The sequence below is a fragment of the Panthera leo genome, chromosome B1, assembly GCF_018350215.1.
Source record: "Panthera leo isolate Ple1 chromosome B1, P.leo_Ple1_pat1.1, whole genome shotgun sequence".
NCBI classification, from domain to species: Eukaryota; Metazoa; Chordata; class Mammalia; order Carnivora; family Felidae; genus Panthera; species Panthera leo.
In genome coordinates this window covers 154,357,235-154,382,008 of record NC_056682.1, presented here as the reverse complement: position 1 = coordinate 154,382,008, position 24,774 = coordinate 154,357,235, and the positions used below count along the sequence as shown (strand labels likewise).

Sequence of the window (24,774 nt, the reverse complement as noted above, 5' to 3'; positions counted from 1 at the left end):
ACAAGTAAAGTATTCAATATCATCAAAATTACCTTCAGATACTTTCAAGTACTCACATGGCCATGAAGCAAATGAGTATGGAGTTTATGGCAAATTATTTTCTTAGACTTAATGGCCATTAAAAGAGGCTCTGTAAATGTCAACTGACCTTATACTATGTGCAAGGAACTGTTCTAGATTTTAATAATAAAGTGCTAAACAAGACAAGTGAGATGATTGTTCTAACTGATCTCACATTCTTGTGGAGAATAATAACAGATTAGTAAATTAGCAAACAGATAAAGGAGTAAGAGCATTTCTCATGATGGTAAGTTTTATGAAGAAAGTAAATCGAGCTAGGTGTGTGAAGTTTGGAGGAGGACAGTTATTTCTATTGATTTCTCATTTCCTTTATGGTAGGCACATTTTGACTTCTTTATTATGTGATTCACAGCCGCCAGTTAAAAAAAAAAAAAAAGTTCAACCTGGATAACCAAATACCTATTTCCATACCTGACCCAGAGACCAGTTTAACCCAATGGATGTAACTTCTGTGTTGCTCCCCACTGTCCTTCACTATTTTCCATTTATATTTGAAGCTAGAATTTAAGATATCAAAATTGATTTTCAGGGTAAATTCTGGAGATAAAATTTACTATTTCAGTTAATGCACTAGATGATGTGAAATATTTAACATACACCAAGGATGATGATTAATATTAAGTCGATATGTTTTTTTTATTTGTTTCCTGTAAAGACTTGTGGTACTGAGATTGAGTTTTGAGGTAATACCACTTTTTTGTTTAATTTGTATTTTCTTTATTAGGTACTTCTTCATTTGGAACTATATTAACTGGTTAAGAGAGGTTGCAGGTATAAAGAGTGAAAATTACTGAAGTATTAGAAAATATAATATGGAGAGTCCTCTCTCCTATGGAGAGAGAGAGGATCCCAGGCTACATGTGACACAGGCACTTCTGTGACAATTGGGGAAACAAAAAGCCCCCTAGATGGTTTGCAATTCCCTATTTCATTCTAGGAGTAGGAATGAAGTTTTCCAGGTTACAGGCCCTTAATGAGGTCTGCTTGTTCTGTGTTGGAACTCTGAAATCTCTGGCTGCACTTGGGAAGGAGTGGGCTCAACCCTGGGCAGCTGTGCAACTTCCAGCTTATTAGAGCTGCAGGTGCAATTCACATGTCTGGGCTAACTACTCTCCTGAGTGTAGTTTTAGTTTCAAGGAGAATTAGCAACTCCTACAATGGCATTGGGAAGGATAATTATTATTGGTCAGAACCTGAAGTTGAATCCCAATTCCAAACCCTTATAATAATATTAATAACTAATATTTGTTGTATTTTAGGCAAGCGCAAAATATTTTACATGTCATTTAAACTAATATTTGTAACAATCCATGCAGGTAAGAATTATTATCATTAGCACAGAGAGATTAAATAATTTGTTAAGTGGAGAGTTGTCATTTAAATGAAGATGTTTTGAAGTTTATTTTGAGAGAGAGAGAGAGAGAGCACGAGCAGGGGAAGGGCAGAGAGAGAGAGAGAGCAAGAATCCCAAGCAGGCTCCACGCTGTTAGCACAGAGCCCAGTGCAGGGCCCAAATCCATGAACTGTGAGATCATGACCTGAACTGAAATCAAGAGTCGGATGCTCAACTGACTGAGCCACCCAGATGCCCCTTAAATGAAATTTTTTAACTTAAATTCTCTTGTTCTTGGTTACTGTGTGTGACAACCAATATGTTATTTTATTTTCCTAAGAGTCATGGATTGTGTCCTCATGTGAAATAGGAATAATAATATTTCTCTCTCCTTATGTATATGAATATAATCTACATATTCATACAAACACGTCTCTCTAGGTCTCTGTCTTCATATCTATCTCATCATTTAGCACAAAGCCTGACCAACTATAGGCTCTTAGTAGACCATAGTTCATCTTTACTTGTGCAAAGGGTCTACTCTAATGTTCAATTGAAACCAGAGAAGGAAGCAAGAAGTTGGAATCCATTAGTGACAGATACTTTTGGTTTAGTTTAGGTCTGATGAATTTAATGAATTTTCTTAAGACAAAGTCAGGTCTCACTTCTGATACCTCACACAATGGCTAGACTATAAAAATGTCATTACCAACCATTTACAAATTCCTACATATTCATAATCTTTTGTTCATAGTGATAATAATGCAAAATAGTTATCACTTTTTAAAGATGAGGAGATTGAGGGTTAAAGAGGTTAAATGTTTTATCCTAAATCACACATAAAGGAATGGAAAGGGTCTGTTTGTCTAATTGTAAGTCTCATAATATATTAGTGAAACATATCACCTCTGCAGCATACAGATCCTAGGGGAGACCCCATGATCCTTATACCCTGATGTTCATGTCCCTTGAGTATAGGTAGGATCTGTGACTTGCTAATAGACAATAGAATATGGCAAAGGGTAAGGGATTTTGCAGATGTAATTCAAGTCCTAAATCAGTTGATTTTGCATTAATCAAAAGAGAGATTATTTTGAGTGGATCTGATCTAATTATACAAAAGCCCTTCAAATAGATACTGGGCCTTCTCCTTGTAGATTTGATGAAGTAAGCAGCCATGTTAAAGAAGCTTACATGGCAAGGAGCTGTGGATGGCCTCTAGGACCTGAAAGCATTCTCTAACAGAAAAAAAGCTGAGACCCTGAGTTATACAGCTGCAAGGAAATGAATTCTGTCAACAACTTAAACTAGCTTGCAAGTGGATTGTTCCTCAGACAAGCCTCCAGATGAGACCACAGCCTGGCCAACATATTGATTATTGCTATGCTGAGGAGAGGACCCATCCAAGCTATACACAGATTCCTCATATAGAGAAATTGTGAGATAATAATGGGTGTTGCTAAGTTTGTAGTAATTTGTTACACAGCAATAGAAAAATAATGCAATACCAGAAGTATTCTTCAACTAATATTTGTGGAGTATTTTCTATGTACAAAATACTATGTTAATGCCTTATTAAATGCAAAAACAAAGTTATTTTTCTAGAATATCTGCATTTAAGAAAATCGTAACTGCAATAATAGAATCATGTTGGCACCCTAGTCCCCTTCAGTTTCTTCTAGGACGTTCTATTAGCCTTTATTAGGAATCCTTAATAATCAAACATGGTAGGTAGTGGTATCTATTTTCTGAATTATTTTTTTAGGCTTTTATTTTAATTCCAGTTAATTAACATACAGTGTTACATTAGTTTCAAGTGTACAATATAGCGATTCAGCAATTCCAAACATCACCTGGGGCTCATCACAAGTGCACTCCTTAATACCCATCACCTATTTAATTCATCTCCATGACCCACATTCCATCTGGTAACCATTAGTTTGTTCTCTGTAGTTAAGTCTCTTTCTTGGTTTGTCACTCTTTTTTTTTTCCCTTTGCTCATTTCTTTTGTTTCTTAAACTCCACATATGAGTGAGATCACGTGGTATTTGTCTTTCTCTGACTGACTGATTTCACTTAGCATTATACTCTCTAGCTCCATCTATGTCATTACAAATGGCACAATTTCATTCTTTTTTATGGCTGAGTAATATTCCATTGTTTATATATGCCACATCTTCTTTATTCATTCATCAATTGATGGACACTTAGGATACTTCCATATCTTAGCTATTATAGATAATGCTGCTATAAAATCAGGGTGCATGTATCCCTTTAAATATTTATTTTTGTATTCTTTGGGTAAATACCCAGTAGTGAGATTACTGGATTATAGGATAGTTCTACTTTTAAATTTTTAAGGAACTTCTATACTATTTTCCACAGTGGCTACACCAGTTTGCATTCTCACCAATAGTGCACAAGTATTCCTTTTTATCTGCATCCTCACCAACACCTGTTGTTTCTTCTTTTGTTGACTTTAGCCATTCTGATTGGTGTGAGGTATTATTGTAGTTTTGATTTGTGTTTTCCTGATGATAAGTGATGATGAGCATCTTTTCATGGGTCTGTTGGCCAACTGAACGTGTTCTTTGGAGAAATGTCTGTTTTTGTCTTCTGTCTGTCCATTTTTTAATTGGGTCATGTGTTTTTTGGGTGTTGGTTTATATAAGTTCTTTATATATTTTGGATACTAACCCTTTATTGGATATGTCATCTGCAAATTTCTTCCCCCATTCTGTAGGTTGCCTTTTAGTTTTCTTGATTGTTTCCTTCCTTCTGCATAAGCTTTTTTATTTTGATGTAGTCCCAAAAGTTTATTTTTGCTTTTGCTTTCTTTGCCTCAGGCGACATATCTAGAAAAAAGTTGCTACAGCTATTTCCTGAATTATAAGGAAATTATAATTATAAGGACTGAGCTAAGAAAAATACCTTCATATAAAGGAATATTAATTTAGATATGAGCTTTTTCTAGTTCATATGAAAACATAACCAAAGATATCCAAATTTGATATTTTATGATAACTTAAAATTTATTTCTGGTTGAATAGTATAGCTTCTGAATTAAAGTATCTCTTGAGTTTCTTTTTAATTTTAAAATTGTATCAATTTTTACAACTGTTGTAAAATGATTCCTATGTTCTCTGATTTTGAACCACACAGTCCCTAAGTTGAAGGAATAACAAGAGAAAATAAATTCAATACTAATTAAAAAAAAATTTTTTTAATGTTTTATTTATTTTTGAGACAGAGAGAGACAGAGCATGAACGGGGGAGGGGCAGAGAGAGAGGGAGACACAGAATGCAAAGCAGGGTGCAGGCTCTGAGCTGTCAGCACAGAGCCCGACACGTGGCTCGAACTCACGGACCGCGAGATTGTGACCTGAGCTGAAGTCGGACGCTTAACCGACTGAGCCACCCAGGCGCCCCTATTCAATACTAATTTATATGAAATATGTTTGGATTCTAATCATTGAAATCTTAGGGAAAAAAGATTTCCAAAATAAATTAAAAGAAATAAAATATTAAATAAGTATGTTCTTGTGATCTGAATTTGTGCTTAACTGCCATGGGATTTTCAACACTGACTTTCATTCAAAATTTTTTCATGCTGTAGAAATTAGCTAAGCCATACAGGTTATTCTTATGTTGTTATGTATGTTACTCTTAAAATTTATTTTTTAAAATGTTTATTCATTTTAGAGAGAGAGAGAGAGAGAGAGAACGAGCAGGGAGAGGCAGAGAGAGAGAGAGGGAGACACAGAATCTGAAGCAGGCTCTGGGCTCTGAGCTGTCAGCACAGAGCCTGACGTGGGGCTCGAACCCACAAACCATGGGATCATGACCTGAGCCAAAGTCGGACGCTTAACAGACTGAGTCACCCAGGTGCCCCTTATGTGTGTTATTCTTATGATATGTGAGACATATCAATTTAATCTCCAGAGGAAACATTGAATTCTTACATTGAAGTGATTTTAGATCTTGGGTTTTCGAGTGAAAACTGCAGAAAATAATTCCTTATACTTTGTTAACCTCAAAATAAATAACTCTTATAGGAGATACCCCATGCTTTTTACCTTTTCTGAAATCCAGGCAGTACACATATAATATTAAACGTAAGTATGTTCAGATTGTTTCCCTGCCATCAAATACAGGAAAAATGCAAATTATCATAAGTTATCAATAGGAGGTAAAAGTTCTGAAGTGAAATTATGCAGTAGTGGGTACACAAAATGTAAGGTCTCAGAATAATGAGACAGATTAATTATAGAAACACAAATTTTGCCCACCTTTAAGTCTTTAACTTTTCTGTTAACTCCTACCTTATGTATTCTTAATAAAAACAATACAAACAAACAAACAATCTTCAGGTAATATCTCACTTCAGTGAAAAATTTGCTTCCTTAATCTTATCTCTCAAAGAAAGATTTTTCCCTTCACGTCTTTACTTTATTTGCACTAAACATGTATAGCAAAAGAAAAACACATTTTTTCTCTTACTAAATGAAGAAAACTAGTAGAAGGCTTTTGACACAGCAATCTAAAATTTTCTTTGTTCTGGCTAGCCAGTCTTAAAGCAAACAAAACAAAACAAAAACTGTCAAAACCCAAACAACAAGAAAACAAAACAAAACAAAAAACTAGTCAGCAATACAACTTTCTTTTTTTTCTGAGTCTGTCACTCCTACTAAAAGTAACTGCTAGGCTTGATTTCCTCCATTAATGATATCTGTTTGTGAAGAGTATATTTTCCCAGTAATACTCCTGGAAAGCCTTTTGCCTCTAAAATCCCATCTTTCAAGATCTCAGAGCTGCAGTCCATGTGTACAAACATGAACCATCGAGAAATTTCATTTCCAGTTTTCCTACTAATAAAGTCTGTAGCCTCTTTTAAAGTACCATACCTAATGAAATAAAGGAAAATAAAGGAGAAAGTGAAGTGAACATTCTTTTCCTTTCAGTTTATCTATATTTGGAAGATTTCTCTTTCCATGCAAAATACATGAGAGAAAACATGCGTGTTTAGATGCCTTTCATTATCTTTTGGGGGTTTTGTTTTTTGCTTGTTTTATCTTTCTTTATCATTGTGGAAGTTTCTCCATGGGTCTCTGAGTTACTGTGTTTTGCTAGTTAAATCAATAAAACCCTTTATTTGAAAAAAGAATTGCACTACAGTGTTGTCAATAATGAATGGTTATTGCAAGAAGGAGCTCAGAGAAAATAATTAAGAGGTGGAAATCTTTTAAGAAACTTCTGCAAACCAATTGTAGATGTAATCTATTTATGTAAATGATAGGCTTACATTGTATAGCAGCTTTCAGCCAAGTAGATTACTAGGCACTTAACAACCGAGGCTACTATACTCATGAATGCATAGAGTATTCTTTCCTTTCTCTGAGGTTGTTTTCATGATGAAATGTTGAATCTGCTGAATAAAGTTTGGTATGGATTATTTAGGCAAGAAATATAAAAGGATGAGATGGTTAAATTACATCAGAGTGGTTCAATGTGCACATCTCCAAAACTTTGGGATCTGCAAAGGATAGAGCTTGTTCAGGGAATAAAAATGACCGTTTATTCTTCTGTTAGGTCTCCTCTGTTGCTTGACACATTTACCTACTTCCACTGCCTCACCTTTTCTTTGCTTCATGCAAAATTCTCTTCATTTGACATTTTTCAGTCAGAAGAATGAGAAGTTCCATTCCATATGGTTATTATAACTTTCTCTTCACCAAACTGCAGTTGTTTCTAGTTATCTGGTGGGGGGGGGGTCCCTTGTTCTTATATTTTATAAAATTCAGCTTTCCTAAGATCCTACTTTGCACCTCCATCCTCCATATTAGTAGCAACCTATTCTCTCCACTCATTTCCTGTAATTAAAAATGACTTTCTCTGCATGTGTCAGATATAGAAACTTACGTAGTTTTTGTGGTCAAACCAAAATGAATTTGTAATTAAAATAATTTCAGGGTCTATTGTCGCTGTGTGGAAATGGATTCATTGCAAATGGAATTGGGTGAATAAACTAAAAATATTTGAAAGATGCGTGTTATTCAGAGAATGATTTGTTTAGGACAGTGGAAGAAAGCATTAAGTGCTGACTCTCCAAAAAAGAATATTGAGACAAGAGAAGTTATTGAAATGTACTCTGGAATAACTGGTAGAGGAAATATGGAAGTGAATTACATTCTCAAAAATTGACTCCATCGGACCCTGATTTGAGTGTTGTCCATAAGAGTGTAGAGTTACACACTGCTACAGATACTGAGGACTGACCTTGTTCTGGTCAGATAGAAAAAGGAATAGGGCACGGCCTTTGCTTTTGATTAATTGGTATATTTGAGTGTATACGGCTAATTGTAATGACAAAGGAAAAGAAATAAAGTTCTTTTTGGGTTTCGGTCACACAGAATAAAAGCCTATTACTGAGGATTAAACAAAGAGAGGTAAACTATTCTCATTTTTCTGGCTAATTTACAGTTTGTGACTTTAAATATATTTTGACAGTAAGGCAAGCATAATTTTAATTCTAAACTTGGAACCTTCTATAAGGCAGAGTAATAAACAAAATTCTCTCAGGGCAGGTACATGCCTATTTTATATCTTTCTGACTTTAAAAATTAATTGGCTCTTAAAGCATGACATTGGATATATCTCCTTACCAGAGTGGTTGAAAGGGATGATTTAAGGATAATTTCAAATTGCAAAGGGCTTCACAAATTAAGTTAATTCTCCCTGGCTATAGCCTCTCTGGGTTGAAAAATATTGTCCTCTTATAAATGACAGTTAAAATTGAGATGCAGTTTAAATAAATAAGGGGAAAAATCAGGATTAACGTTATAGTGGGCTTTCAGATTGATGTTAAAATCTCTTCTTCCCTGTGAAAGATAACACTCTTCAGAGTTATGGTTTCCTAGGGCATGTACCTTTTGTATCATCATCATCATCACCAACATCATCATCACCAACAACATTATCATCAGCATTTTCGTTGTTACTACAACACTAGTCACATTAACATTCTATATGGAAATACTCTTAGTAACACTCTCCAGATACTGATAGGATATGATAGATAGGCTGCTTCTAAATAGGTGCAGTTTGGGCTTTCTCTGTTCTAGCCTGTGTGTGAAAACAGTAAAAAGAGAGGCGTGGTAGGCAAAAGGACAACCATTCCTTTGAGATGTCATTCAGAATTTGAGCTAAGGAAGCATTGAGTAATATAGCTCCTGGTTGAACTCTGCACTTAACTTTCTTTTTTTATTTTTCTGAACTCTAATTATGGATTTAATTTTCTTAACATTGTTTTGCATAAGTGACATTAGGATTTGTCCTGAGTCCCAAGCACTAGGCAATACTTAGCTTATAGTTCTTTTAGTTAAAATCTGGTACAAAAGAATGCTTTTATAGGAAAGTCTTATGTATAATTTTGTTGGTCTAGCTTTTTTTTTCTCTTACATTTTTTGATCTATATGGTTCAAGTAATTTGAAAGGGTCCCTTTTTGTGTATTCTAACTTTAAGAATTTTATATATGTTTACTAGGAAGAATTAAGATAAATTATTTACTTGGTTTAGTTTTTTATTATAGAAACAATCCTAAAAAGGACAGTATTTATTTTCCAAACAGATCAATACTGATGATGTTGAATTTTGAGCACTATGACCATGGAAGAATGAAGGTTAAAGAGGTCCTCCAACCTTTTTATGTTTCGGAAAGGCCTACCGCAGAGAACCATACCTCCCCCCATGACTTGGATAAGACTGGTTTACCTATCACAGGGCCAGACACAGACTCTCCAAATTCCCATATGTTTTTGTCTTCTAAACGATTAGCTGAACTTCTTGTCCTGCTGATCAATCAGAAAAAAATGCTTGTTAACCAAACTTCAGTTAAGTTTCTTTCCTTCCCCCAGGCCCTTAGACATTGGTACCCTCAGCCTGACTCATCGTACAACCTTTCTTAACTCCCTCTCTCAAGCTGTTTTGAGGTCCCAGTGGTAAAACACACTCTGATTTACTATCTACTATCCTTTCATTCTGATTCCCTTTTAGCCTTATTTACTCCTTATATCAGAAAAACCCTTTTCTTCCTGAACTTTGAGACACTTGCTGATCTGTGGTCAGAGCTTTTTCCCATTGCTGTAATCCCCTCCCCACATTACGATAATTTCTTGCCTTCCCTTACAATATTTATTTTTTCCTAATAAAGTCTTTCCTTACCAATGTCCAGGGTTGTTTGTGTTTGACATCTGTTTTTGTTAGTTAGGGATAGCATTATATTCAGCTGGCGCCTTAATTATAGTAGATTAAATTAAGGTAACTAATATATCTGTAGTAAATTATTATCAAAAGAATTAAAACGTAAATGACTGTACCATTTATAAATGTATTGTCTTTCATCTACCCTTATTTACCTTGTCTCGTGATACTGGAGTTGGGCTCTCTAAGCCACTTTGCCAGCTGACCAAATGCTAAGCTTCACCAATAGAGAGCCTCGAGTGGTCCTGCAGGTGATAGCCATCGAAGACTCAGGTTTAAGGTCTCTATTTTTATGATTGAGCCGGTCTTCTAGGGGCCTATGCAGACAAGCTCCAGCTATGCTCTCAGGCCATCTTCTTTCACCGGCAGCCCTTCTGAGGGCTCCAGTCTGCCCACATCCTGATGGCTGGTTGCCTGTACAGACTGTTGTCAGCTGGAGACTTCTGACAAGTTTTGTCACCACCCGTGGGCTGTGAGTTTTGTGGCAGCCGCGCTCTCTTTCGGAAGTCCGAATCTCAGCATTGGCTGGGCTGTGGCGTCTCCTGGTTCTTAGTTCTTTTATTATTTCTCATCCTCAGTCTAGAGGAAAAGGCTGCTTTTTTGTATATGCCTCTAGATTCCCTCAGAGTCCACTTGTGTTACTTCCAGTAATTAACCCCATTTTACTGGTTAATAATTTTTATATTAGAATTTATCTTTTCCAATAACCAGTTTAGTTTCCATCTCCTAACTGCCTTGACTAATATAATGAGGAAGTGATAAAATTTACTGTAAGTATTTTTGTCCTCAATTTTCAATATTAGTGGACTCAAGTCTTAGGCATTCCTTCAATCTCATCCATCTCAGTAAACATAACCGTGCAATAAATCATATGCCCGACTGTTCAGTCTAGAAATCTGGGAGTCATCCTGACACTTCCCTTTTTCTCTCCCCCTAAATTCAGTTCACCATCAAATCCTGTGGATTCTATGTCCACATGTATTTCCAACTGTATACTTTTCCTGATCTTTTCTCTGCCCTACCATCCTATATTACTAATAGGCTCCTAAGTGCTTCCCTTTCTGGTATTATTTCTCAATCAGCTTCTACAGTGGTGACAGATTGATCTTTTAGAATATAAATTGGATCATGTTAATTCCTAAATAAATTATTTCAATGGTTTACCATTGCACTTATGATGAAATTAAAATTCACTAACATGTACCTATAGGCTACTATCATTATCTGGCTACTGACTACCTCTTCTCTCATATTACATTTACACTGGTTTACCCTGTCTCTCTCTCTGTCTTTCTCTTTTGGTATAAAAATAACATTTTTAATTTTAGGGCAAATCATTGTGTGATTTTTGGGAGTCATTTAAAATGTCACTGAAATTCACCAGTGTATTTCCAACAACACACATTTTCTAACCTGAGTGACAACAGTGGGCAGCTGTGTCCTATGCTGATCATGACAACTACATGATGACTGCTGCCTGGCTTTCAAAGATTGTAAAACACCATTCATTGTGAGACACAATAGAAAAGTGAGTTACAATGAAATGTGAAAAAAAATTGTGTTCTACACTGATAAAATACTGTAGATAATTGTGTTGTTATTTATTTAATGTATGCCTCTTTGAAATTTTTTATTTTTATTTTTTTATTTTTTTAATATATGAAATTTATTGTCAAAATGGTTTCCATACAACACCCAGTGCTCATCCCAAAAGGTGCCCTCCTCAATACCTGTTTATTCATTTTTTGAGAGAGAGCACGAGGTGGAGGGGCAGAGAGAGCGGGAGACATAGAATCCAAAGCAGCTCCAGATTCTGAGCTGTCCGTGCAGAGCCCCACGCGGGGCTCAAACTCACAGACCATGAGATCATGACCTGAGCCGAAGTCTGACACTTAACCAGCTACCCAGGCACCCCTGTATGCCTCTTTTTTTTTTTTTTTTTAAGTTTACTTATTTTGAGAGAGAAAGAGAGAGAGAGCAAGCAGGGGAGGGACAGTGAGAGAGGGAGAGAGAGAGAATTCCAAGCAGGCTGTGTGCTGTCAGCCCAGAGCCTGACACAGGGCTCTATCTCACAGTGAGACCGAAGACCAAGAGTAGGTCATGGGCGCCTGGGTGGCTCAGTCAGTTGAGCATCCGACTTTGGCTTAGGTCATGGGTTTGGTCATGATCTCACATTTCGTAAGTTGGAGCCACATGTTGGGCTCTGTGCTGACAGCATGGAGCCTGGAGGCCGCTTTGAGTTCTGTATCTCCCTCTCTCTCTGCCCCTCCCTTGCTCATGTTCTGCCTCTCTCTCTCAAAAACAAGTAAACATTTAAAAAAATTAAAAAAAAAAAGTTGGTTGCTTAACTGACTGAGACACCCAGCCATCCGTGCCTCACTCTTGACTGGACTGAAAGCCATGTGGTTTGGGGGACCATTTAATTTCTAGCACCTAATGTGCTTTCAGGCATTTAGGATGTGTTCCATAAATATCAGTGAGATAAATAAGTATGTGCAACATTTCTAAGTACTTAGTGATAAGATTCAAGATACACTTTTTCAAAGGAGGAGAAAATGGTGGCTGTTTTTTGCCAACAGGATTAGCCATGCCTCTGTGGTTGACTTTGGATAACAGAAGTAGCTTAAGTGGGTACAACTGAGCCAGGCACCAGAGAACCAAAAAAAAAAAAAAAAAAAAAAAAAAGAGAGAGAGAGAGAGAGAGAGAGGCTCTTAGTCTCATTGAGGCTTACCTCTGAGGGAGCAGTATATAGGTTTTGGACGCATTGGTTGTTGGGATACCTTTTCCTCACTGTATTTTCTCAACAAAGCCCACAAGCTATGACTTTAAACTACAAAGACAAACAATATGTCACATGGGCTACAAAGCAATAATTAGAGCTTGAAGCTTTTGCTGTATAATTTTAGTGTTGAGCATTAAGTTGACATATTTAATAAGTAGCCAAAATGATTGTCCCACTTCATCTCATTATTAGCTATATTTAGGACTGAAGAAGAAAACACTGTAGAGTAGATAACTTACTGAATTTATGTAGCCTGCCCATTAGTTATAGGGCCACTCCCATCTTTCTTTTGGCACATGGCTTCAAATCATATGTCATTTATTGATTATATATGCCTCGACTGTGGACCTTGACTTTAGGAGACATTTAGCAAATTCAGTCATAGAGGAGTGGTGAATGTTTATTGAACAGGTAAATGAAACGGGGGCTCTATTTCAATATTAATATTGCTTCTTTTTGAAATGGGTAGAATAAACTTTGAATGAGAGCACCACACATGCCAAGGTCAAAGTTAGTAAACAAACAAACAAACAAACAAACAAAAAACCAAAAAAAACCCTTGTATGTGGATGCTTTATTGTGGAGAATCCATTGGCACCAAAGAGTATAAGAACTTGGGACACCAGAGGAATTTCAAGATGTTAGAAGAACGAAGCTTAGGAAGTTATTTTAACTCTGGAGATAGCAGTAAGCACACTGGGAAGTAATAAGGATTATTAAAGAGACATGCTTAAAGGGAGGCAAGGTCATTGAAGTCACACTAGATCTATATGAAAGACTAAAAATAAAGACTTATTTATTCATTGGAAAAATAATTCTTTAGGGACTTGCAATATTTTTTAGTAAAAAAAATAAAAGAAAAATCCCTGCTCTTCATAGAATTCATATTCTAACAGACATACTCAGAATTTACTCCTTTTAAAATGATATTATAAAGACAGAAATATGTGAGTTATTACTGGGCTGAATTGGGTCAGAGAAACCTAATGGAAAAGGCGTGACCTCATGAAGTAAACTGAAGTGATTCTCCCAAGAAAGCCTGGTTCAAAGGAGGACTGAGATTTTTCCCTGTTAAACTTTAGGCATGAAGTCAGTAAATATAGCACTAGGCTAATCATTCATCAAGGAATGGTACATATTAACATGATAAGAAAAAAAATGGGATAGATTTGAAAGGGGACTAAGAAGATTATTGTGACTTACCTTATGAGTTTTAGATTTTCAATATGACATACATCCTTTGATAGCACACCAGGGGAACGTATGTAGTTAGGACTCTAAAGAAAGGCATAGGGAATGTGAAATATACTAAAGGGAAACCAGGCAGGACATTAACAGAATCTAATCCTGGGTTAGTTGAATATTTAATATTAACAATAACTTAAAAAGTATTATCTTGACCAAAAAGCAAAGAGGTGGAGAAAAACATACACTTGAAGGGACAACTTGAAAAGATTAAAATGCGAAGTCTGCCTAAAAGAAACAACAGAGAAAAACAGAACACGGAGGATATCCCATTAAAGCAGAAAAAAGATTTGGCAAAATTAGATGTTTCTGCTACTGTTGAAGTAGTAGAAATTATTCAAGGCATGGAAAATGGAAAAGTTCTCAAAAGGGAAATTTTTGAGGTAGATTTATGGTCCTCTTCAGAATTTCAAAACACAAATTTCAGAAGGATTCGTTGAACTTTGATTCAGGATTCTGCTGATGACAATCTTCCAGCTGGGAAAAAAAAAATAGGAGAAAATTCTTTAGTTGGGAGATTCATCAGAGATAGCCAATTTATGGAGCAAGAAGCAATGGTAAGTGGGTTAGAATGCCAGATGGGGAAGCAGGGACCTTACCATGCAAGACACAGGGATTGTGGGCATCGGCACCGTAGACTTCCACATTTTACATGAAAATGAGTCATCGTGAGTGTCACTTTTCAGGAGTCCCCACCATCCTTCTCCACCTCCTGACATAGGATAAACATGGTGGCATAATTAACCACTTATTCTATTTGTTGATATTAAACTAATAGATGGTGAGCTCCATCAGTCTTCACAGACTAATTTACATGCTGTTGAGGTGAAACCAAGAGGATTTTTCCTTTATTCTCATGACATTTGTGGTCTGAAACTTCCTTTGAATAACGGGAATTTTGGTCAATATTGGCTTAAAGATAATACTAAGAATATAACATAATGTTGCCTATGGACACTTGGGAATTGCTTTTGTTCTTTAAATTTTGTGGGAATTGGGCTGGTATTGCAATGACAAGTGGTGTCTAGTAACTGTTTAAGACTGTTTTCAACAATACATACATCTAATAATAATGATAATTTTATTGATTATTCTTAGTATGTGCCAGGGACTATGGTTTTAAGGTCTTTATAATTTAAAACATAAATAGATTTGGGGTTCAATGAATTCAGCTTTGAATCTTAAGACAACTTTTTTCCATTCCTGGGAAAAACAGTCTAGAGAATAATTACTGGGGATTCTATGAGACCCCTCTGCCTGAGAGTGACCAGTAAGAAATTGATGATGGTTATTGTGGACTTTATTTCTTGAACTTTTAGTAATTTTGAAGTGGAATTAAATTCTGGACACTTAAACTTCTTCTTGGGCTTTGATACAGGGGAGAGTAATTAATAGTATTTAACTGTCAAGGGCGCCTGGGTGGCTCAGTCACTTGAGCGTCTGACTTCGGCTCAGGTCATGATCTCACGGCTCGTGGGTTCGAGCCCCACGTCGGGCTCTGTGCTGACAGCTCAGAGCCTGGAGCCTGCTTTATATTCTGTGTCTCCCTCTCTCTCTCTGCCCTCTCCCACTCATGCTGTCTCTCTCTGTCTCTCAAAAATAAATAAACATTAAAAAAAATAGGATTTAACTGTCAAATATTGAAATATTGTCTTTTTAGGTATTTCTGCCATCATTGAATAAATTTCAATCTAATTTCTAAGAAGCTATTATCAGTATTTGTGACAAAATATAACAGTAGGATAGGAATTATTGTAGGAAGCAATTTTATTTTATTTTACTCTATTTGCCTATGAGGGCAGTGTGGCCTTGAAATTAATTTTGTGTAATATTTTGACTTAATAATTTAATATTTTCTTGAGGCAAAAGCGAAACCATATCCAGTGGTCCCCAAATGATATTCACAAAAGCTTTCTCTGGTATAGGACAATTAGGAAGTAGGAGTAGGAGTAGCCTGAGAGAATGATGGTTTTCTCCACCCAGGGGTACAGCCATATCCCTGTTTTTAATTATAAAGGGTTAATTGTTAAGACCCATAGGTTAAGAGAATGCAATCTGGGCAGTGATAGAGTGCAATTTATTTCCCTATAAATCTAGTTCCTGGAGAAATCATTTATTCCATCCCCTGGGAGAGAACAGTATTGTGAAGTTAACTTTTGCTTCTCTTCCAGCTTCCTAACGCTTTCTCCTGCTAATTGCCTAAAGCAATTTAGGAGAAAACAAATTGATCAACATGATAATTATTGTTGAGGCCTGAGTCTCAGTTACTAGTGTTTTGAGTATTGGCATATTGGGTGTATCCTGTTGTGCTTTTTGTAAATTTTTATGGATCTCTACTTATTTTAGTTTTAGATTTCCCTCAATTTTGTACTTCAGTCAATTTTAAGTTTATTATATGTATGTTGCTATTTGTAACATAAACTTAGGCCAATTTTACTACCAAACAGCTGGATATTAGTTGGAAAACCCAGAATATCTAAGTCCAGTGCACTGGAAGGAACAAGTTTAACAGTAGTGTGTCAAGGGAGAACACTTTGAAGATCCCACAATTGATGAAATCCTTATGTAAAATATGATAGTGTAAATAAATAAAATAAATAAAACTTACTTACACGTAGAATGGGGTTTGGAAATATTAACGTCAAAGTTTTACCAGAGGTAGTGTAATTGAACTAACATGAGTTTGCTCTTTGGTGAGTCACAGATAAAACTTGTGGACTTGTCACACAAAGTAAACTTTATCTGTGGCAAATAAGGAGATCATGGGGAATAACTTACAAAGCCATGACTCTCCACGCAAGGGTGACAGGGTTCCTATTATTTAGGGTCAGGATGCATATTTAGATAGGGAAGCCTTGTCATCATATGTGGCGGCAAGCATAAGGTCATGCATGGACCTTAAAGAAATATGCCGATACGCACACTGTATGTTAGGTAAATAAGGATTGTGCTCCTCTTTGGGGGAGATGTTAATATTATAATGAAGTAAAGGTAATTGTCACCCATTTTAGAGATCATTCTATGGAATCGGTGCAGGTGTGAGTCGGGGGTGAAGTTCAAACTGATCTGGGTGGTCTGAGTAGCTGTTATTGCTTGAATGGTAGTTTTTGTTTCTGTTGGGGATGTTGTGCCCCTTGAGTCTTTTGCCTGAGTTCAGAGATAAGCTGGAGGGGTGCCTAGGTGGCTTAGTTGGTTAAGCATCCCACTTTGGCTCAGGCAGTGATCTCATGGTGTGTGAGTTCAAGCCCCACATTGGACTCTGCTGTCAGCACAGAGCCCGCTTCAGATCCTCTGCCCTTCCCTCTCTATGCATACCTCACTTGTGTTCTCTCTCTGTCTCTCCCTATCTCTCTCTCAAAATAAACAAACTTTTTTTTAAAAGAGATAAGCTAGAAAGAAGAACTTAGGGGAAAATGTGGGACAAAGATCGGTGAGTACAAGCAGGTAGTAACGGTCAGGTCTTAGGGTCTACTAGGTGACAAGGATATCTGGATATATGACAGTATCTGGATGCATGTGATTTTCCTACACCTTTTTTCAACATATTTTTACCTTAATTATTTTGTACTAAGCCTCACATTTATAACAAGTCAAATTTAGAATTAATCTGAAAGTAATATTTATTATAAAAGGGAAGTAAGTGCATTTAGGGATCCCAGTGATTTATACTTAAAAATTATAAACCATTTATTTATCTCCTACTGTTTTGGCTCTGTTTTCAGTTTATACTTAGGTGTGAAAAACATTTAGTTTGCTTCAATTAATTCCCTCTTGTCGGACAGTTAATTTTACTCCCCAGTTAAAGCCATATTATTGGATATTGAAGTTGTGCCAAATTATTTTCATTTAACTCACTGGGCAATTGCCACGTCTAACTCTTTAATTGGAACTAAAATTTTTAAATGAATTAAATATAATTAAATATAGCTTAAAAATCTATGCTTATATCTTTACAGAATGCAATGTTTTCATTTTGTTATTATGATCCCATTTTAGGAACTTATGTCTCAGGATTACCAATAATATTGATTATAGTAATAATCATTATAGTATTTGTCACCAAATCAATTGACCTTTCCTAAAAACACTTAAGTATTCTCTAGCGTTTAATACTATTGAAATCTTCTTGTAACTCTCTCTCACCATTACTTTAATATAGTCTTACCATACCATGCTGATTTTCAGTCTATTATACCTTCCTCAGTTGTTTTTCTTCCACTTCTATTTGCCCTTTCTCCTTATTTCCTTCTTTTGTCTCTTTTTCCACCTGCTGTTTTCTTTTTTACTTTCTCTTTTTTCTGATTATTTTGTTTCCTTTCTTTAATTTTCTGCTCCTATGTCCTCTTTCTTCTCCTCCTGCTTTTGTTGTTTTCCCTTCTAAATGAAGACAATCCTTTAATTTCTAATCTTCATTCTTTTGAATTTTCTCTAGGCCGGGGAATTTCAAAGTATGCTCCAAGGATGTCTGGGGTCTGCCTTCCCTAACTACATTTTTGCGTGAGGCCAGATTGTCTGCATATACCTTGAGCAAAACAACATTTCACAACAGATTTCATGGCTATCAGCTGGCCAGGTCCTAATTCCTGAAACCTGTAAGTGTTTTACCTTAAGTGGGTAAAGGGCATGCAGGTGTGTTTAAGTTAAGGCTCTTGGGATGGAGGGGTTATCCAGGTGGCTCCACTAGAGTCATTAGTGTCTTATAAAGGGGAGGTAGTGGGGTCAGAGTCAAAGAAGAAGACGTGAGGACAGAATTAGATGTTTGGGTGATTTGGCCAAGAGCTAAAGAACATGGGCCCCTTCCCGAAGCTGGAAAAAACAAGGACTGTGTTCTCCCCTAAAGCCTCCAGAAAGACAACCTTTGATTTGCTTCTTAAGACTCGTTTCAGACTTCTGACCACCAGAACTGTAAGGTAATACATTTTTGTTGTTTTAAGACATGAAGTTTGTAGCAATTTGTTATAATTGCAATAAAAAAACCAACATAGGAGCTATATCAGGATGGCTTTATCAGGCTGGTCGTTGAGGAATTTTAAAGACTGTAGGTTTTCACCCTCAGAGAGTAAGATTTTTTCAGATATGGGAGGGGGATTAGAAATTGTTATTATTATGTTGCTATTATTTTGCTCCAGTAATTTGAGATGTCACCTTTACCGTAATCAGATTTTCATATGCACATGAGTGTACTTCTGGGCTTTTTATTCAATTCTACTGGTGTATTTTTCATTTGTACTCCAGCACCACACTGTTTTAATTATAGAGGTCTTACAGTATGCCTTAATTTCTGGTAAGGCTGGTCCTTCTATTTTTTTTTTTTGGGGGGGGGTGTATGTTCTTGGCTATTGTTTAAACTTTTTTTTTTTTTAATTTTAGGGAGTGTGAGCAAGGCGGGGGGGAAATCTTAAGCAGGCTCCATGCTCAGTTCAGAGCTTGCCACATGGCTCGATCCTACTACCCTGGGACCACAACCTGAGCTGAAATCAAGAGTCCAGTGCTCAACCAACTAAGCCACCTAGGTGTCCCTCTTGGCTATTTTTGCATGTTTTTCTTCCCATATGAGCTTTGGGACCAAGTTTTTAATGGTATAAATTATTTTTAAGTGTTCCTCCATTGACTCTGGATACTGGAAGGGTTTAAGAACTGTTGGCTAAGAGTACCGATGGAGTTTTAAAGGGTAGGTACATTTTCTCTGTTTAGAGAAAGGTAGACTGGATCTGTGGCAGCTGCAAACTGAAAATATCAGTAAATAGATATTTGTAATCCACATGGTAATTATTTTATGTTTATGTATTTTTGAGAAAGTGAAAGAAGGGTGCCTGTGTGGCTCAGTTAGTCAAGCATCTGACTTCGGCTCAGGTCATGATCTCGTGGTCTGTGTGTTCCAGCCCTTTGTCAGGCTCTGTGTTGATAGGTCAGAGCCTGGAGACTGCCTTGGATTCTGACCCTCCCCCTCTCTCTCACAAAAATAGGTAAACATTTTTAAAAAATAGTGTGTGTGTGTGTGTGTGTGTGTGTGTGTGTGTGTACGTACAAGTGGAGGGGTGGGGGGGGGGGTGGGCAGAATCCCACATAGACTCAGCTCTTTGAGCTAGGCTTTATCTCACAACTGTGAGATCATGACCTGAGCTGAAACCAAGAGTCGGATGCTTAACAGACTGAACCACACAGATGCCCTGTTAATTGTTTCTAAAATCCACAGTAGGACCACTGCTTTAGGAAATTTTTAACCTTAATAATCTATACTGAAATTGAGTAGCCATTGCTGTAGTAATTGACCAACTTGATATGGGAATATATACAAGTTAATCTCTTTCAGTGATCTATTCAGGGTGATTTTCCATATGCATGATTTTTATTTCTTCAATTTTTGAAGGACTATTGATTCACAAAGGTAAGTTGAAAATACGAGTTTCTTTGATTTGCATGGGCTAGGAAATCACAGCATATATAAAGTGAATATTTTAAGGTGTAGTTTTGGGGGTTAAAATTATGCAGTTGATTTAAAGTAACTCCTACACTCAAAATTCTCCAATGACTTTCCATCACATTCATAAAAATTCTAAATTTCTCAATATGACCTGCATGATCTGGACTCTGGCTACCACTGTGACTGCATCTCCCATTGTTTTCCTGTCTTGTCCACTTGCCACCAACCACAGAGGCCTCCTTGGCTTCCTCAAAGGGATAGGTCATGAGATGGCATCAGTTTACTCACGTTTGCTCTTTCTTTGACTGGTTATTCACATGGTTTACTTTTCTATTAAAATCTTTCCTCAGGTATGCTGTCAGTTTTCTGATTGTTGTGTGGCAAATGGATGGTAGAAAGCCAAGTGTTGAGGAAGGGAGACCAATTAAGAGACTGCTATAAGTAATTCAGGCAGGATATTGGGGCAGTTTCATATAGACCTATACATACAGTGATGTTGAATGTAAACTGGCATGGCTACTTTGGGAAACTTGGCGGTATTTACTAAAGCTAAGCCTATGTATGTCATATGACCAAGACATTTACTTCTATTTACCTACCCAAGAGAAATGAATATATTTGGATATCAAAAGATATGCTCAAGAATGCTAATAAGAAGCTTTATTCATAAGAGCTTCCAAATTGGAAACAACCTAATAGCCCATCAACAACAGCAAGAATAAATAAATTCCATATTTCCAAAATGGAACTTTAAAATAGGATTTTTTTTTCATTCTGGACCTTCATTACCACTTTGATTACGTTTTTGGAAAAAAGGAAATACAACTATGTATAACATAAATCTCAGACCTAGTGGCAACTGAACAGAGCTAGTTAAAAAATGTCTGTGTTGTATGATTTAAGTGATATTAAGAATAAACAAAACATTAATCCTAAAATAGGCCTTGCATTTGGACACAGACTGCTGACTGGGTGGGGTGTGAGGAAGCCTGCTGAGGTGCTAGAAGTGTTATATATCTTGATTTGAATGGTATCTATATAGGTTTTTACAGAATTTATATAGCTTTGTATTTTATATAGAATTTATACCTATATGTTTATATACAATTTATATATATATGTAGAAACCATGCTGTAAACTTAAGATTTGTGTGTTTTACCATCTATAAATGTTAACTCATTTTAAAAAGTAAATTAAAAAAATATTTTGACTTGGATCATTTGATTTTTGTTGAGGTGGTGCAATTCAGGGTATATTTTGGAGAGCGGGTTAACAATGTTTGCTGAGGAAAGTCTTGTATGAGAAAGAGAGCCATTAAAGATGATTCCATTGATTTTTAGAATGAGCGAATTCATGAGCTGAGATGGAGCTCATGATGAGAACAGTAAAGGAGATTCAAGGACTTCATCATCTTTTGCTTGTAATAAATATGTATATCTTTTAAATGCACATTCACACATGTATATATGAAAGCAGAATGTACAAAGTTTTACAGTCACCAATAAAACATGTATACATGTTAAAAAGAGGTAAGTACTCTCCTCACCCAAATGGCTACTTTCTGAGTTATAATCAGACAAATCTGGTTATTAACAATAAAATGGAGTAAGTAAAAATACTAAGCAGTTAGTTAGATTCAAGAATGAAAACAGTTTACAAGTCCTAAAATGTTTTGTTTATGGGAACCTCCTATAGGAGCAGTGTATAATAGAACCTTCTCTACAATAAAGGAAATATTTTGTATCTGTACCATCCAGTATGGTTGCTGCACCTATACCTACATGTGTCTATCGAGTACTTGGAATGTGGCTAGTTCAACTCAAAACTTTAATTTTAAATTTTATTTAACTTTAATTGAAATTTTTATTTAAATAGCCACATATGGCGTGTGACTACTGGCCACAGTATCTTTGTTTTCTGAAGAAATAACTGATTCGGACTTTGTTAAAAACGACAGTGCAAAAAGAAAAAAAAAGTGCAGTATCTAAGGTACATGGCATTTCTTTCTCTCTCTAAAGGTAAACACCTTTCTTTGGCCCATTGCTAGCTGAGTGCTATAGAGATATGCTTGCTTGTGACCTTACTTAGCTTTTTATAAGGGCTATTTACTTTCTTAGAATGATCTGTTTACATACTGCACCTCTTCCGTGATCTAGTTGTGCTTCATGACTCCCAATAGCAAAATCATTGATTAATGTGAGTCACAAGCAAACTATACAAGCTGGTTCTCCAGTAACGATGTGAAGATACAGCTAGAGTCTATCCGTTTTGATTACTTCTTGTGTTTGAGGTTATTAGGAATAAAAGTCAGTGGCATGCCATGAGTCTTGCTTGTTACTGTTTAATATACTCTGGTTATTCTAAATATTTGCATATGCTTTATGTGAAAGAATATAAAACAAAATCTTGTGTTTTTTGTATGATATTTCCTAGGTTCCTGAAGACTCTAAATTTCCATAGGGTTCTTCATAACTCCTATCATATAAGTTCTCTTATCATAAATGTTAAAGACTGAATGCTCAGTTGCTGTTTATTCCTCATAGAATATTTCTGAATTATTTCATGTGTATGGGACTGTTGATGCCAAACTGAAAAGTAACAAACCACCAAAATTACCAACTTTTGAAATATGTGCATGGTTTTTAGATAGAATAATAAAAGTGCATGAAAGAAACTTTTGTAGTTTACATAGAGATAAAAGTACTTTTATTATAGAAAATTTGAAGCATATGTAATATTAAAGGTACTAGTAAAAAGAATGTGAAATACCCATCAGCCAGTTTCAATAATTAGGATGACCGATCACTTATTATTATTGATAGCCCCATCCAGTGTCTCCCACATGATTATTTAATAGCAAATCTCAGATATTCTGTCAGCTGATCTGTAAATATTTTGGTTTGATCTTTAAAAATCATGACAAATCAAGTATCCCATCTAAATCATTGATAACTTTAACATCTTCAAATATCCAAATATCCATCTAATATCCAAATATACTGTTATTTACATTTCTTCAGTTTTACAACATACAATTGGTTTAAATAAGGATGAAATTAAACCCTGTGCATATAGATAAATGGTTGATGTTTCTTGAGTCCTTTTCAGTAATAGTTTTCATCTCCATTTTTAATTTTTTTGCTAAAGGGGCCAGAGTATTTGTCCTATAAAATTAACTGCACTGGGGATTTTGCTGATTTCAGAGCATGAATTATACCTTGAGTAACACTGTCATATTTTATTCAACTTATCTGCTACAGGGAGACTTTTGAGTGGACTGTGCTCTTTACTGTTTTGATAGTGCTGCATTGAATAGTTTTGTGAATACTCAGTTTGTATTTCTGCCAGTATGTATTTTGGATAGATACCTAGACCTGAGATTGTAGGGCCAAAGGGAAATGCATATGAAATTTTGCTAGACACTACCAGATTATTTGCCATTAATGTTGTTCCATTTTGTATTTCTACCAGCAGTGTTTTAGTATGCTTGTTTCCTGAGAGCTTTGCCAGTAGAGTAGATTGTCAAACTTTTGGGTTTTTGCCTAAGAGTTGAGAAATGCCATCTCGGTATAGTTTTTAATAGTATTTCTTATTAGAAGTTAGGTTGACCATGGGGCGCCTGGGTGGCGCAGTCGGTTAAGCGTCCGACTTCAGCCAGGTCACGATCTCGCGGTCTGTGAGTTCGAGCCCCGCGTCAGGCTCTGGGCTGATGGCTCGGAGCCTGGAGCCTGTTTCCGATTCTGTGTCTCCCTCTCTCTCTGCCCCTCCCCCGTTCATGCTCTGTCTCTCTCTGTCCCAAAAATAAATTAAAAAAAAAAAACAAAAAAAACGTTGAAAGAAGTTAGGTTGACCATACAGAAGAGATAACTTTATGCTGTGTGGCCATTGAGCAATGATTTTTGATTTAATAAAAATATATATAAATAAGCAGTGGTTAACTTGAAAAGTTATTCTCATAGCTGCTGTTTCCCTGGTATCAAAATAATTTTGATAAAGAAAATATAATGATAATACCATTAATTTAAATAGTTTTAAAAAATTTAACCTATTGTAATATATCTGAATATACTTTATAGAACGATTTTTATCCTATATCCATAAATGGAAAAATTGGTAAAAGACCTCTTATAGTCTGTGAAATATTTTCATAATTTGGAAAAGGTAGAATTTAGACTTTTTTTTTCATTCTTGATATTTTAATATGGCCTATGGTCTCTTTAATTCAATTTAGCAAACTTGTTATTTAACTAGTAATAGTGGATCACTTTGAAATTTAGGATGTGAGAAAGCAATGAAAATATTTTGGCCTTTTCTTCCATCTCAAGGATAAAAGGCTAAATAGGCAAAATGGAATACTTAAATCTCAGGCCTATTGTGTATATTAAGAGGGCAGAGGGAGAAGGAAGAATTACAAGTTTCTGTTTAAAAAAGGCTGCTAGGTATTTCTTTGTCTGAAGAACTTTCTTGTTTTGTAATGTTACATTCTTTGAATTGAGATTTTTCCACTTCTTCCTTTTTCCATGTTTCAAGCCAAAAGGAGCCAGGGCAGAGTCTGATGGAAATCAGGTCCAGAGTGGCAGCTTAGGAAAATTCTGTTCAAGTGTATGACAAATACTGTCCTTGATTACCTACAGAGTAATAACTCCC

General features: G+C 35.9%; 1 long non-coding RNA gene across 1 annotated transcript in view; it reads left to right on the top strand.

The window, feature by feature from the left end:
* The window catches only part of LOC122217136, a 72,201-nt gene extending 53,598 nt beyond the window's left edge, over positions 1–18,603 (top strand). Inside the window, exons 2-3 of the long non-coding RNA XR_006201305.1 lie at positions 18,135–18,294; positions 18,543–18,603. This is a non-coding gene — a long non-coding RNA (uncharacterized LOC122217136). The remainder of the gene's footprint in view (positions 1–18,134; positions 18,295–18,542) is intronic.
* Positions 18,604–24,774: the final 6,171 nt, after the last annotated feature.